Here is a 12,118-nt window from a genome sequence, read left to right on the forward strand (position 1 = left end):
TATGGTGGAAGGGGGCACCGCACACGGCTAAGAATATGATCACGTGGATCAACTTGTGTGTCTAGGGGTGCCCCCTGCCCCCGTATATAAAGGAGCAGGGGGAGGTGTGGCCGGCCAGGAGGAGGGCGCGTCAGGAGGAGTCCTACTCCCACCGGGAGTAGGATTCCCCCCTTTCCTAGTTGGAATAGGATTCGGGAGGGGGAAAGAGGAGAGAGAGAAGGAAGGAGGGGGCGCTGCCCCCCTCTCCTTGTCCTATTCGGACTAGGGGGGAGGGGCGCGCGGCCCAGCCCTGGCCACCTCTCCTCTCTTCCACTAAAGCCCACTAAGGCCCATATACCTCCCGCGGGGTTTCGGTAACCTCCCGGTACTCCGGTAAAATCCCGATTTCACTCGGAACACTTCCAATATCCAAATATAGGCTTCCAATATATCAATCTTTATGTCTCAACCATTTCGAGACTCCTCGTCATGTCCGTGATCACATCCGGGACTCCGAACAAACTTCGGTACATCAAAATGCATAAACTCATAATATAACTGTCATGAAAACCTTAAGCGTGCGGACCCTACGGGTTCGAGAACAATGTAGACATGACCGAGACACGTCTCCGATCAATAACCAATAGAGGAACCTAGATGCTCATATTGGCTCCCACATATTCTACGAAGATCTTTATCGGTCAGACCGCATAACAACATACATTGTTCCCTTTGTCATCGGTATGTTACTTGCCCGAGATTTGATCGTCGGTATCTTAATACCTAGTTCAATCTCGTTATTGGCAAGTCTCTTTACTCGTTTCATAATACATCATCTTGCAACTAACTTATTAGTTGTAATGCTTGCAAGGCTTATGTGATGTGCATTACCGAGAGGGCCCAGAGATACCTCTCCGACAATCGGAGTGACAAATCCTAATCTCGAAATACGCCAACCCAACATTCACCTTTGGAGACACCTGTAGATCTCCTTTATAATCACCCAGTTATGTTGTGACGTTTGGTAGCACACAAAGTGTTCCTCCGGTAAACGGGAGTTGCATAATCTCATAGTCATAGGAACATGTATAAGTCATGAAGAAAGCAATAGCAACATATTAAACGATCGAGTGCTAAGCTAACGGAATGGGTCAAGTCAATCCCATCATTCTTCTAATGATGTGATCCCGTTAATCAAATAACAACTCTTTTGTTCATGGTTAGGAAACATAACCATCTTTGATTAACGAGCTAGTCTAGTAGAGGCATACTAGTGACACTCTGTTTGTCTATGTATTCACACATGTATTATGTTTCCGGTTAATACAATTCTAGCGTGAATAATAAACATTTATCATGATATAAGGAAATAAATAATAACTTTATTATTGCCTCTAGGGCATATTTCCTTCAGTCTCCCACTTGCACTAGAGTCAATAATCTAGTTCACATCGCCATGTGATTCAACACTAATAGTTCACATCACCATGTGATTAACACCCATAGTTCACATTGTCATGTGGCCTATACCCAAAGGGTTTACTAGAGTCAGTAATCTAGTTCACATCGTTTATGTGATTAACACCCAAAGAGTACTAAGGTGTGATCATGTTTTGCTTGTGAGAGAAGTTTAGTCAACGGGTCTGCCACATTCAGATCCATATGTATTTTGCAAATTTCTATGTCAACAATGCTCTGCACGGAGCTACTCTAGCTAATTGCTCCCACTTTCAATATGTATCCAGATTAAGACTTAGAGTCATCTGGACCAGTGTTAAAACTTGCATCGACGTAACCCTTTACGATGAACCTTTTTGTCACCTCCATAATCGAGAAACATATCCTTATTCCACTAAGGATAATTTTGACCGCTTTCCAGTGATCTAATCCTAGATCAGTATTGTACTCCCTTGCCAAAAACAATGTAGGGTATACAATAGATCTGGTACACAGCATGGCATACTTTATAGAACCTATGGCTGAGGCATAGGGAATGACTTTCATTCTCTTTCTATCTTCTGCCGTGGTCGGGCTTTGGGTCTTACTCAATTTCACACCTTGTAACACAGCCAAGAACTCTTTCTTTGACTGTTCCAATTTTTGAACTACTTCAAAATATTTTCAAGGTATGTACTCATTGAAAAAAAACTTATCAAGCATCTTGATCTATCTCTATAGATCTTGATGCTTAATATGTAAGCAGCTTCACCGAGGTCTTTCTTTGAAAAACTTCTTTCAAAACACTCCTTTATGCTTTGCAGAATAATTCTACATTATTTCCGATCAACAATATGTCATTCACATATACTTATCAGAAATGTTGTAGTGCTCCCACTCACTTTCTTGTAAATACAGGCTTCACCGCAAGTCTGTATAAATGCTTTGATCATCTCATCAAAGCACATATTCCAACTCCGAGATGCTTGCACCAGTCCATAGATGGATCGCTGGAGCTTGCACATTTTGTTAGCACCTTTAGGATTGACAAAACCTTCTGGTTGTATCATATACAACTCTTCTTTAATAAACCATTAAGGAATGCAGTTTTGTTTATCCATTTGCCAGATTTCATAAAAATGCGGCAATTGCTAACATGATTTGGACAGACTTAAGCATCGCTACGAGTGAGAAAATTTCATCGTAGTCAACACCTTGAACTTTGTCAAAAAACCTTTTTGACAAGTCTAGCTTTGTAGATAGTAACACTACTATCAGCGTCCGTCTTCCTCTTGAAGATCCATTTATTTTCTATGGCTTGCCGATCATCGGGCAAATCCATCAAAGTCCATACTTTGTTCACATACATGGATCATATCTCAGATTTCATGGCCTCAAACCATTTCGCGGGATCTGGGCTCATCATCGCTTCCTCATAGTTCGCAAGTTCGTCATGGTCTAGTAACATGACTTCCAGAACATGATTACCGTACCACTCTGGTGCGGATCTCACTCTGGTTTACCTACGAGATTCGGTAGTAACTTGATCTGAAGTTACATGATCATCATCATTAGCTTCCTCACTAATTGGTGTAGTAGTCACAAGAATAGATTTCTGTGATGAACTACTTTCCAATAAGGGAGAAGGTACAATTACCTTATCAAGTTTTCTACTTTCCTCCCACTCACTTCTTTCGAGAGAAACTCCTTCTCTAGAAAGGATCCATTCTTAGCAACGAATGTCTTGCCTTCGGATCTGTGATAGAAGGTGTACCCAACAGTCTTCTTTGGGTATCCTATGAAGACATATTTCTCCGATTTGGGGTTGAGCTTATCAGGATGAAACTTCTTCACATAAGCATCACAACCCAAAACTTTAAGAAACGACAACTTTGGTTTCTTGCCAAACCATAATTCAGATTGTGTCGTCTCAACGGATTTAGATGGTGCCCTTTTTAACGTGAATGCAGCTGTCTCTAATGCATAACCCCAAAGCAATAGTGGTAGATTGGTAAGAGACATCATAGATTGCACTATATCCAATAAAGTACGGTTATGACGATCGGACACACCATTATGATGTGGTGTTCCAGGTGGCATGAGTTTGTGAAACTATTCCACAATGTTTTAATTGAAGACCAAACTCGTAACTCAAATATTTGTCTCCGCGATCAGATCGTAGAAACTTTTTTTTCTTGTCACGATGATTTTCCACTTCACCCTGGAATTATTTGAACTTTTCAAATGTTTCAGACTTATGTTTCATCAAGTAGATATACTCATATCTGCTCAAATCATCTGTGAAGATCAGAAAATAATGATACCTGTCGCGAGCCTCAATATTCATCGGACCACATACATCAGTATGTATGAATTCCAACAAATCTGTTGCTCTCTCCATTGTTCCGAAGAACAGAGTCTTAGTCATCTTGCCCATGAGGCATGGTTCGCAAGCATCAATTGATTCATAATCAAGTGATTCCAAAAGCCCATCAGCATGGAGTTTCTTTATGCGCTTTACACCAATATGACCTAAACGGAAGTGACACCAATAAGTTGCACTATCATTATTAATTTTGCATCTTTTGGTTTAAATATTATGATTATGTGTATCACTACGATCAAGATCCAATGAACTATTTTCATTGGGTGTGTAACCATATAAGGTTTTATTCATGTAAACAGAACAACAATTTATTCTCTTACTTAAATGAATAACCGTATAAACATGATCAAATCATATTCATGCTCAACGCAAACACCAAATAACACTTATTTAGGTTCAACACTAATCCCGAAATTATAGGGAGTGTGCGATGATGATCATATCAATCTTGGAACCACTTCCAACACACATCGTCACTTCACCCTTAACTAGTCTCTGTTTATTCTGCAACTCCCGTTTCGAGTTACTAATCTTAGCAACTGAACTAGTATCAAATACGGAGGGGTTGCTATAAACACTAGTAAAGTACACATCAATAACATGTATATCAAATATACTTATGTTCACTTTTCCATCCTTCTTATCCGCCAATCACTTGGGGTAGTTCCGCTTCCAGTGACCAGTCCCTTTGCAGTAGAAGCACTTAGTCTCAGGCTTAGGACCAGACTTGGGCTTCTTCACTTGAGCAGCAACTTGCTTTCTATTCTTCTTGAAGTTCCCCTTCTTCCCTCTGCCCTTTTCTTGAAACTAGTGGTCTTGTCTACCATCAACACTTGATGTTTTTCTCGATTTCTACCTTCGTCAATTTCAGCATTACGAAGAGCTTGGGAATCATTTCCGTTATCCCTTGCATATTATAGTTCATCACGAAGTTCTACTAACTTGGTGATGGTGACTAGAGAATTCTGTCAATCACTATCTTATCTGGAAGATTAACTCCCACTTGATTCAAGCGATTGTAGTACCCAGACAATCTGAGCACATGCTCACTAGTTGAGCGATTCTCCTCCATCTTTTAGCTATAGAACTTGTTGGAGACTTCATATCTCTCAACTCGGGTATTTGCTTGAAATATTAACTTCAACTCCTGGAACATCTCATATGGTCCATGACGTTCAAAACGTCTTTGAAGTCCCGATTCTAAGCCATTAAGCATGGTGCACTAAACTATCAAGTAGTCATCATATTGAGCTAGCCAAACGTTCACAATGTCTGGATCTGCTCCTGCAATAGGTCTGTCACCTAGCGGTGCATCAAGGACATAATTCTTCTGTGCAGCAATGAGGATAAACCTCAGATCACTGATCCAAACCGCATCATTGCTACTAACATCTTTCAACACAATTTTCTCTAGGAACATATCAAAATAAACACAGGGAAGCAACAACGCGAGCTATTGATCTACAACATAATTTGCAAAATAATACCAGGACTAAGTTCATGATAAATTTAAAGTTCAATTAATCATATTACTTAAGAACTCCCACTTAGATAGACATCCCTCTAATCCTCTAAGTGATTACGTGATCCAAATCAACTAAACCATGTCCGATCATCATGTGAGATGGAGTAGTTTCATTGGTGAACATCACTATGTTGATCATATCTACTATATGATTCACGCTCGACCTTTCGGTCTCCGTGTTCCGAGGCCATATCTGTATATGCTTGGCTCGTCAAGTATAACCTGAGTATTCCGCGTGTGCAACTGTTTTGCACCCGTTGTATTTGAACGTAGAGCCTATCACACCCGATCATCACGTGGTGTCTCAGCACGAAGAACTTTCGCAACGGTGCATACTCAGGAAGAACACTTCTTGATAATTAGTGAGAGATCATCTTATAATGCTACCGTCAATCAAAGCAAGATAAGATGCATAAAAGATAAACATCACATGCAATCAATATAAGTGATATGATATGGCCATCATCATCTTGTGCTTGTGATCTCCATCTTCGAAGCACCGTCGTGATCACCATCGTCACCAGCACGACAGCTTGATCTCCATCGTAGCATCGTTGTTGTCTCGCCAATTTTATGCTTCCACGACTATCGCTACCGCTTAGTAATAAAGTAAAGCATTACAGCGCGATTGCCTTGCATACAATAAAGCGACAACCATATGGCTCCTGCCAGTTGCCGATAACTCGGTTACAAAACATGATCATCTCATACAATAAAATTTAGCATCATGTCTTGACCATATCACATCACAACATGCCCTGCAAAAACAAGTTAGACGTCCTCTACTTTGTTGTTGCAAGTTTTACGTGGCTGCTACGGGCTTAAGCAAGAACCAATCTTACCTACGCATCAAAACCACAACGATAGTTTGTCAAGTTGGTGTTGTTTTAACCTTCGCAAGGACCGGGCGTAGCCACACTCGGTTCAACTAAAGTTGGAGAAACTGTCACCCGCTAGCCACCTTTGTGCAAAGCACGTCGGGAGAACCGGTCTCGCGTAAGCGTACGCGTAATGTCGGTCCGGGCCGCTTCGTCCAACAATACCGCCGAACCAAAGTATGACATGCTGGTAAGCAGTATGACTTATATCGCCCACAGCTCACTTGTGTTCTACTCGTGCATATAACATCAACACATAAAACCTAGGCTCGGATGCCACCGTTGGGAAACATAGTAATTTCAAAAAAAATTCCTACGCACACGCAAGATCATGGTGATGCATAGCAACGAGAGGGGAGATTGTGATCTACATACCCTTGTAGATCGACAGCGGAAGTGTTAGCACAACGCGATTGATGTAGTCGTACGTCTTCACGGCCCGACCGATCAAGCACCGAAACTACGGCACCTCCGAGTTTTAGCACACGTTCAGCTCGATGACGATCCCCGGACTCCGATCCAGCAAAGTGTCGGGGAAGAGTTTCGTCAGCATGACAGCGTGGTGACGATCTTGATGTACTACCGTCGCAGGGCTTCGCCTAAGCACCGCTACAATATTATCGAGGATTATGGTGGAAGGGGGCACCGCACATGGCTAAGAATATGATCACGTGGATCAACTTGTGTCTCTAGGGGTGCCCCCTGCCCCCGTATATAAAGGAGCAGGGGGAGGTGCGGCCGGCTAGGAGGAGGGCGCGCCAGGAGGAGTCCTACTCCCATCGGGAGTAGGATCCCCCCCCTTCCTAGTTGGAATAGGATTCGGGAGGGGGAAAGAGGAGAGAGAGAAGGAAGGAGGGGGCGCCGCCCCCCTCTCCTTGTCCTATTCGGACTAGGGGGGGGGGAGGGGCGCGCGGCCCAGCCCTGGCCACCTCTCCTCTCTTCCACTAAAGCCCACTAAGGCCCATATACCTCCCGGGGGGTTCCGGTAACCTCCCGGTACTCCGGTAAAATCCCGATTTCACTCGGAACACTTCCGATATCCAAATATAGGCTTCCAATATATCAATCTTTATGTCTCGACCATTTCGAGACTCCTCGTCATGTCTGTGATCACATCCGTGTTGGGTTTCGTAGTAATTTCAAAAATTTTCCTACGTGCACACAGGATCATGTGATGCATAGCAACGAGAGGAGAGTGTTGTCTACGTACCCAACGCAGACCGACTGCGGAAGCGATGACACGACGTAGAGGAAGTAGTCGTACGTCTTCACGATCCAACCGATCAAGCACCGAAACTACGGCACCTCCGAGTTCGAGCACACGTTCAGCTCGATGACGATCCCCGGACTCCGATCCAGCAAAGTGTCGGGGAAGAGTTTCGTCAGCACGACGGCGTGGTGACGATCTTGATGAACTACAGCAGCAGGGCTTCACCTAAACTCCGCTACAGTATTATCGAGGAATATGGTGGCAGGGGGCACCGCACACGGCTAAGGAATCGATCACGTGGATCAACTTGTGTCAACTTGTGTGTTTAGAGGTGCCCCTGCCTCCGTATATAAAGGATGGAGGAGGAGGAGGCCGGCCAAGGCAAAGGTGCGGCCAGGATAGGGAGTCCTACTAGGACTCCAAGTCCTAGTAGGAGTCCACCAAGAGGGGAGGAAAGGAGAAGGAATAGGAGGAGAAGGAGAGGTGGCCGGCCCCCTTTTCCCTAGTCCAATTCGGACTAGAGGGGAGGGGGGGCGCAGCCTTTTTCTCCTCTTCCCACTAAAGCCCATCAAGGCCCAATACTCTTCCCCGTATTCCCGTAACCCCCCGGTACTCCGGAAAATACCCGAATCACTCGGAACCTTTCCGAACTCCGAATATAGTCGTCCAATATATCGATCTTTACGTCTCGACCATTTCGAGACTCCTCGTCATGTCCCCGATCTCAGCCGGGACTCCGAACTCCTTCGGTACATCAAAACTCATAAACTCATAATATAACTGTCATCGAAACCTTAAGCGTGCGGACCCTACGGGTTCGAGAACAATGTAGACATGACCAAGACACGTTTCCGGTCAATAACCAATAGCGGGACCTGGATGCCCATATTGGCTCCTACATATTCTACGAAGATCTTTATCGGTCAGACCGCATAACGACATACGTTGTTCCCTTTGTCATCGGTATGTTACTTGCCCGAGATTTGATCGTCGGTATCCAATACCTAGTTCAATCTCGTTACCGGCAAGTCTCTTTACTCGTTCCGTAATACATCATCTCACAACTAACATATTAGTTGCAGTGCTTGCAAGGCTTATGTGATGTGCATTACCGAGAGGGCCTAGAGATACCTCTCCGACAATCGGAGTGACAAATCCTAATCTCGAAATACGCCAACCCAACATCTACCTTTGGAGACACCTGTAATGCTCCTTTATAATCACCCATTTACGTTGTGACGTTTGGTAGCACCCAAAGTGTTCCTCCGGCAAACGGGAGTTGCATAATCTCATAGTCATAGGAACATGTATAAGTCATGAAGAAAGCAATAGCAACATACTAAACGATCAGGTGCTAAGCTAATGGAATGGGTCATGTCAATCAGATCATTCAACTAATGATGTGACCTCGTTAATCAAATAACAACTCATTGTTCATGGTCAGGAAACATAACCATCTTTGATTAACGAGCTAGTCAAGTAGAGGCATACTAGTGACACTCTGTTTGTCTATGTATTCACACATGTATTATGTTTCCGGTTAATACAATTCTAGCATGAATAATAAACATTTATCATGATATAAGGAAATAAATAATAACTTTATTATTGCCTCTAGGGCATATTTCCTTCAGTCTCCCACTTGCACTAGAGTCAATAATCTAGTTCACATTGCCATGTGATTTAACAGCAATAGTTCACATCACCATGTGATTAACACCCATAGTTCACATCGCTATGTGACCAACACCCAAAGGGTTTACTAGATTCAGTAATCTAGTTCACATCGCTATGTGATTAACACCCAAGGAGTACTAAGGTGTGATCATGTTTTGCTTGTGAGAAAATCTTAGTCAACGGGTATGTCATATACAGATCCGTAAGTATTTTGCGAATTCTATGTCTACAATGCTCTGCACGGAGCTACTCTAGCTAATTGCTCCCACTTTCAATATGTATCTAGATCAAGACTTAGAGTCATCTAGATTAGTGTCAAACTTGCATCGGCGTAACCTTTTACGACGAACCTTTTTCCATAATCGAGAAACATATCCTTATTCCACTAAGGACAATTTTGACCGCTTCTCCAGTGATCTACTCCTAGATCACTATTGTACTCCCTTGCCAAACTCAGTGGTATGGCATACAATAGATCTGGTATACAGCATGGCATACTTTATAGAACCTATGACTGAGGCATAGGGAATGACTTTCATTCTCTTTCTATTTTCTGCCGTGGTCGGGCTTTGAGTCTTACTCAACTTAACACCTTGCAACACAGGCAAGAACTCCTTCTTTGACTGTTCCATTTTGAACTATTTCAAAAATTTATCAAGGTATGTATTCATTGAAAAAATCTTATCAAGCGTCTTCATCTATCTATATAGATCTTGATGCTCAATGTGTAAGCAGCTTCACCAAGGTCTTTCTTTGAAAAACTTTTATTCAAGTATCCTTTCATGCTTTGCAGAATAATTCTACATTATTTCCGATCAACAATATGTCATTCACATATACTTATCAGAAATGTTGTAGTGCTCCCACTCACTTTCTTCTAAATACAGGCTTCACTGTAAGTCTGTACAATAACTATATGCTTTGATCAACTTATCAAAGCGTATATTCCAACTCCGAGATTCTTGCACCAGTCCATAAATGGATCGCTGGAGCTTGCACACTTTGTTAGCTCCCTTTGGATCGACAAAACCTTCCGGTTGCATCATATACAACTCTTCTTCCAGAAATCCATTCAGGAATGCAGTTTTGACATCCATCTGCCAAATTTCATAATCATAAAATGCGGCAATTGCTAACATGATTCGGACAGACTTTTAAGCATCGATACGAGTAAGAAAATCTCATCGTATTCAACACCTTGAACTTTGTCAAAAACCTTTTTCGACAAGTCTAGCTTTGTAGATAGTAACACTACTATCAACGTCCGTCTTCCTCTTGAAGATCCATTTATTCTTAATGACTCACCGATCATCGGGCAAGTCAATCAAAGTCTACACTTTGTTCTCATACATGGATCATATCTCAGATTTCATGGCCTCAAGCCATTTCGTGGAATCTGGGCTCATCATTGCTTCCTCATAATTCGTAGGTTCATCATGGTCTAGTAACATGACTTCCAAAACATGATTACCGTACCACTCTGGTGCGGATCTTACTCTGGAAGACCTACGAGGTTTGGTAGTAACTTGATCTGAAGTTTGATGATCATCATCATTAACTTCCTCACTTATTGGTGTAGGAATCACTGGAACTGATTTCTGTGATGAACTACTTTCCAATAAGATATAATTACCTCATCAAGTTCTACTCTCCTCCCACTCACTTCTTTCGAGAGAAACTCCTTCTCTGGAAAGGATCCATTTTAGCAACGAATGTCTTGCCTTCGGATCTGTGATAGAAGGTGTACCCAACAATTTCCTTTGGGTATGAAGACGCACTTCTCCGATTTGGGTTCGAGCTTATCAGGATGAAACCTTTTTCACATAAGCATCGCAGCCCCAAACTTTAAGAAACAACAGGTTAGGTTTACTGCTAAACCATAGTTCATACAGTGTCGTCTTAACGGATTTAGATGGTGCCCTATCTTAAAACGTGAATGCAGCTGTCTCTAATGCATAACCCCAAAACGATAGTGGTAAAGAGATATCATAGATCGCACCATATCAAATAAAGTGCGGTTACGACGTTCGGACACACCATAACGATGTGGTGTTCCAGGTGGCGTGAGCTGTGAAACTATTCCACATTGTTTTAATTGAAGACCAAACTCGTAACTCAAATATTTGTCTCCGCGATCAGATCGCAGAAACTTTATTTTCTTGTTACGATGATTTTTCCACTTCACTCTGAAATTCTTTGAACCTTTCAACTATTTCAGACTTATGTTTCATCAAGTAGATATACCCATATCTGCTCAAATCATCTTGTGAAGGTCAGAAAACAACGATGCTTGCCACGAGCAACAGCACTCATTGGATCGCATACATCGGTATGTATTATTTCCAACAAGTCAGTAACTCGTTCCATTGTTCCGAAAAACGGAGTTTTAGTCATCTTGCCCAAAAGGCACGGTTCGCAAGCATCAAATGATTCATAACCAAGTGATTCCGAAAATCCATCTTTATGGAGTTTCTTCATGCGCTTTACACCGATATGACCCAAACGGCAGTGCCACAAATAAGTTGCACTATCATTATTAACTTTGCATCTTTTGGCATCAATATTATGAATATGTGTATCACTACGATCGAGATCCAATGAACCATTTTCATTGGGTGTGTAACCATATAAGGTTTTATTCATGTAAATAGAACAACAGTTTATTCTCTTACTTAAATGAATAACCGTATTGCAATAAACATGATCAAATCATATTCATGCTCAACGCAAACACCAAATAACATTTACTTAGGTTCAACACTAATCCCGAAAGAATAGGGAGTGTGCGATGATGATCATATCAATCTTGAAACTACTTTCAACACACATCATCACTTCACCCTTAACTAGTTTCTGTTTATTCTGCAACTCCCATTTCGAGTTACTACTCTTAGCAACTGAACCAGTACCAAATACCGAGGGGTTGCTATAAACACTAGTAAAGCACACATCAAACACCTGTATATCAAATATACCCTTTTTCACTTTGCCATCCTTCTTATCCACCAAATATTTAGGGTAGTTCC

The sequence above is a fragment of the Triticum dicoccoides genome, chromosome 5A (genome assembly GCF_002162155.2).
Source record: "Triticum dicoccoides isolate Atlit2015 ecotype Zavitan chromosome 5A, WEW_v2.0, whole genome shotgun sequence".
Classification (NCBI taxonomy): domain Eukaryota; kingdom Viridiplantae; phylum Streptophyta; class Magnoliopsida; order Poales; family Poaceae; genus Triticum; species Triticum dicoccoides.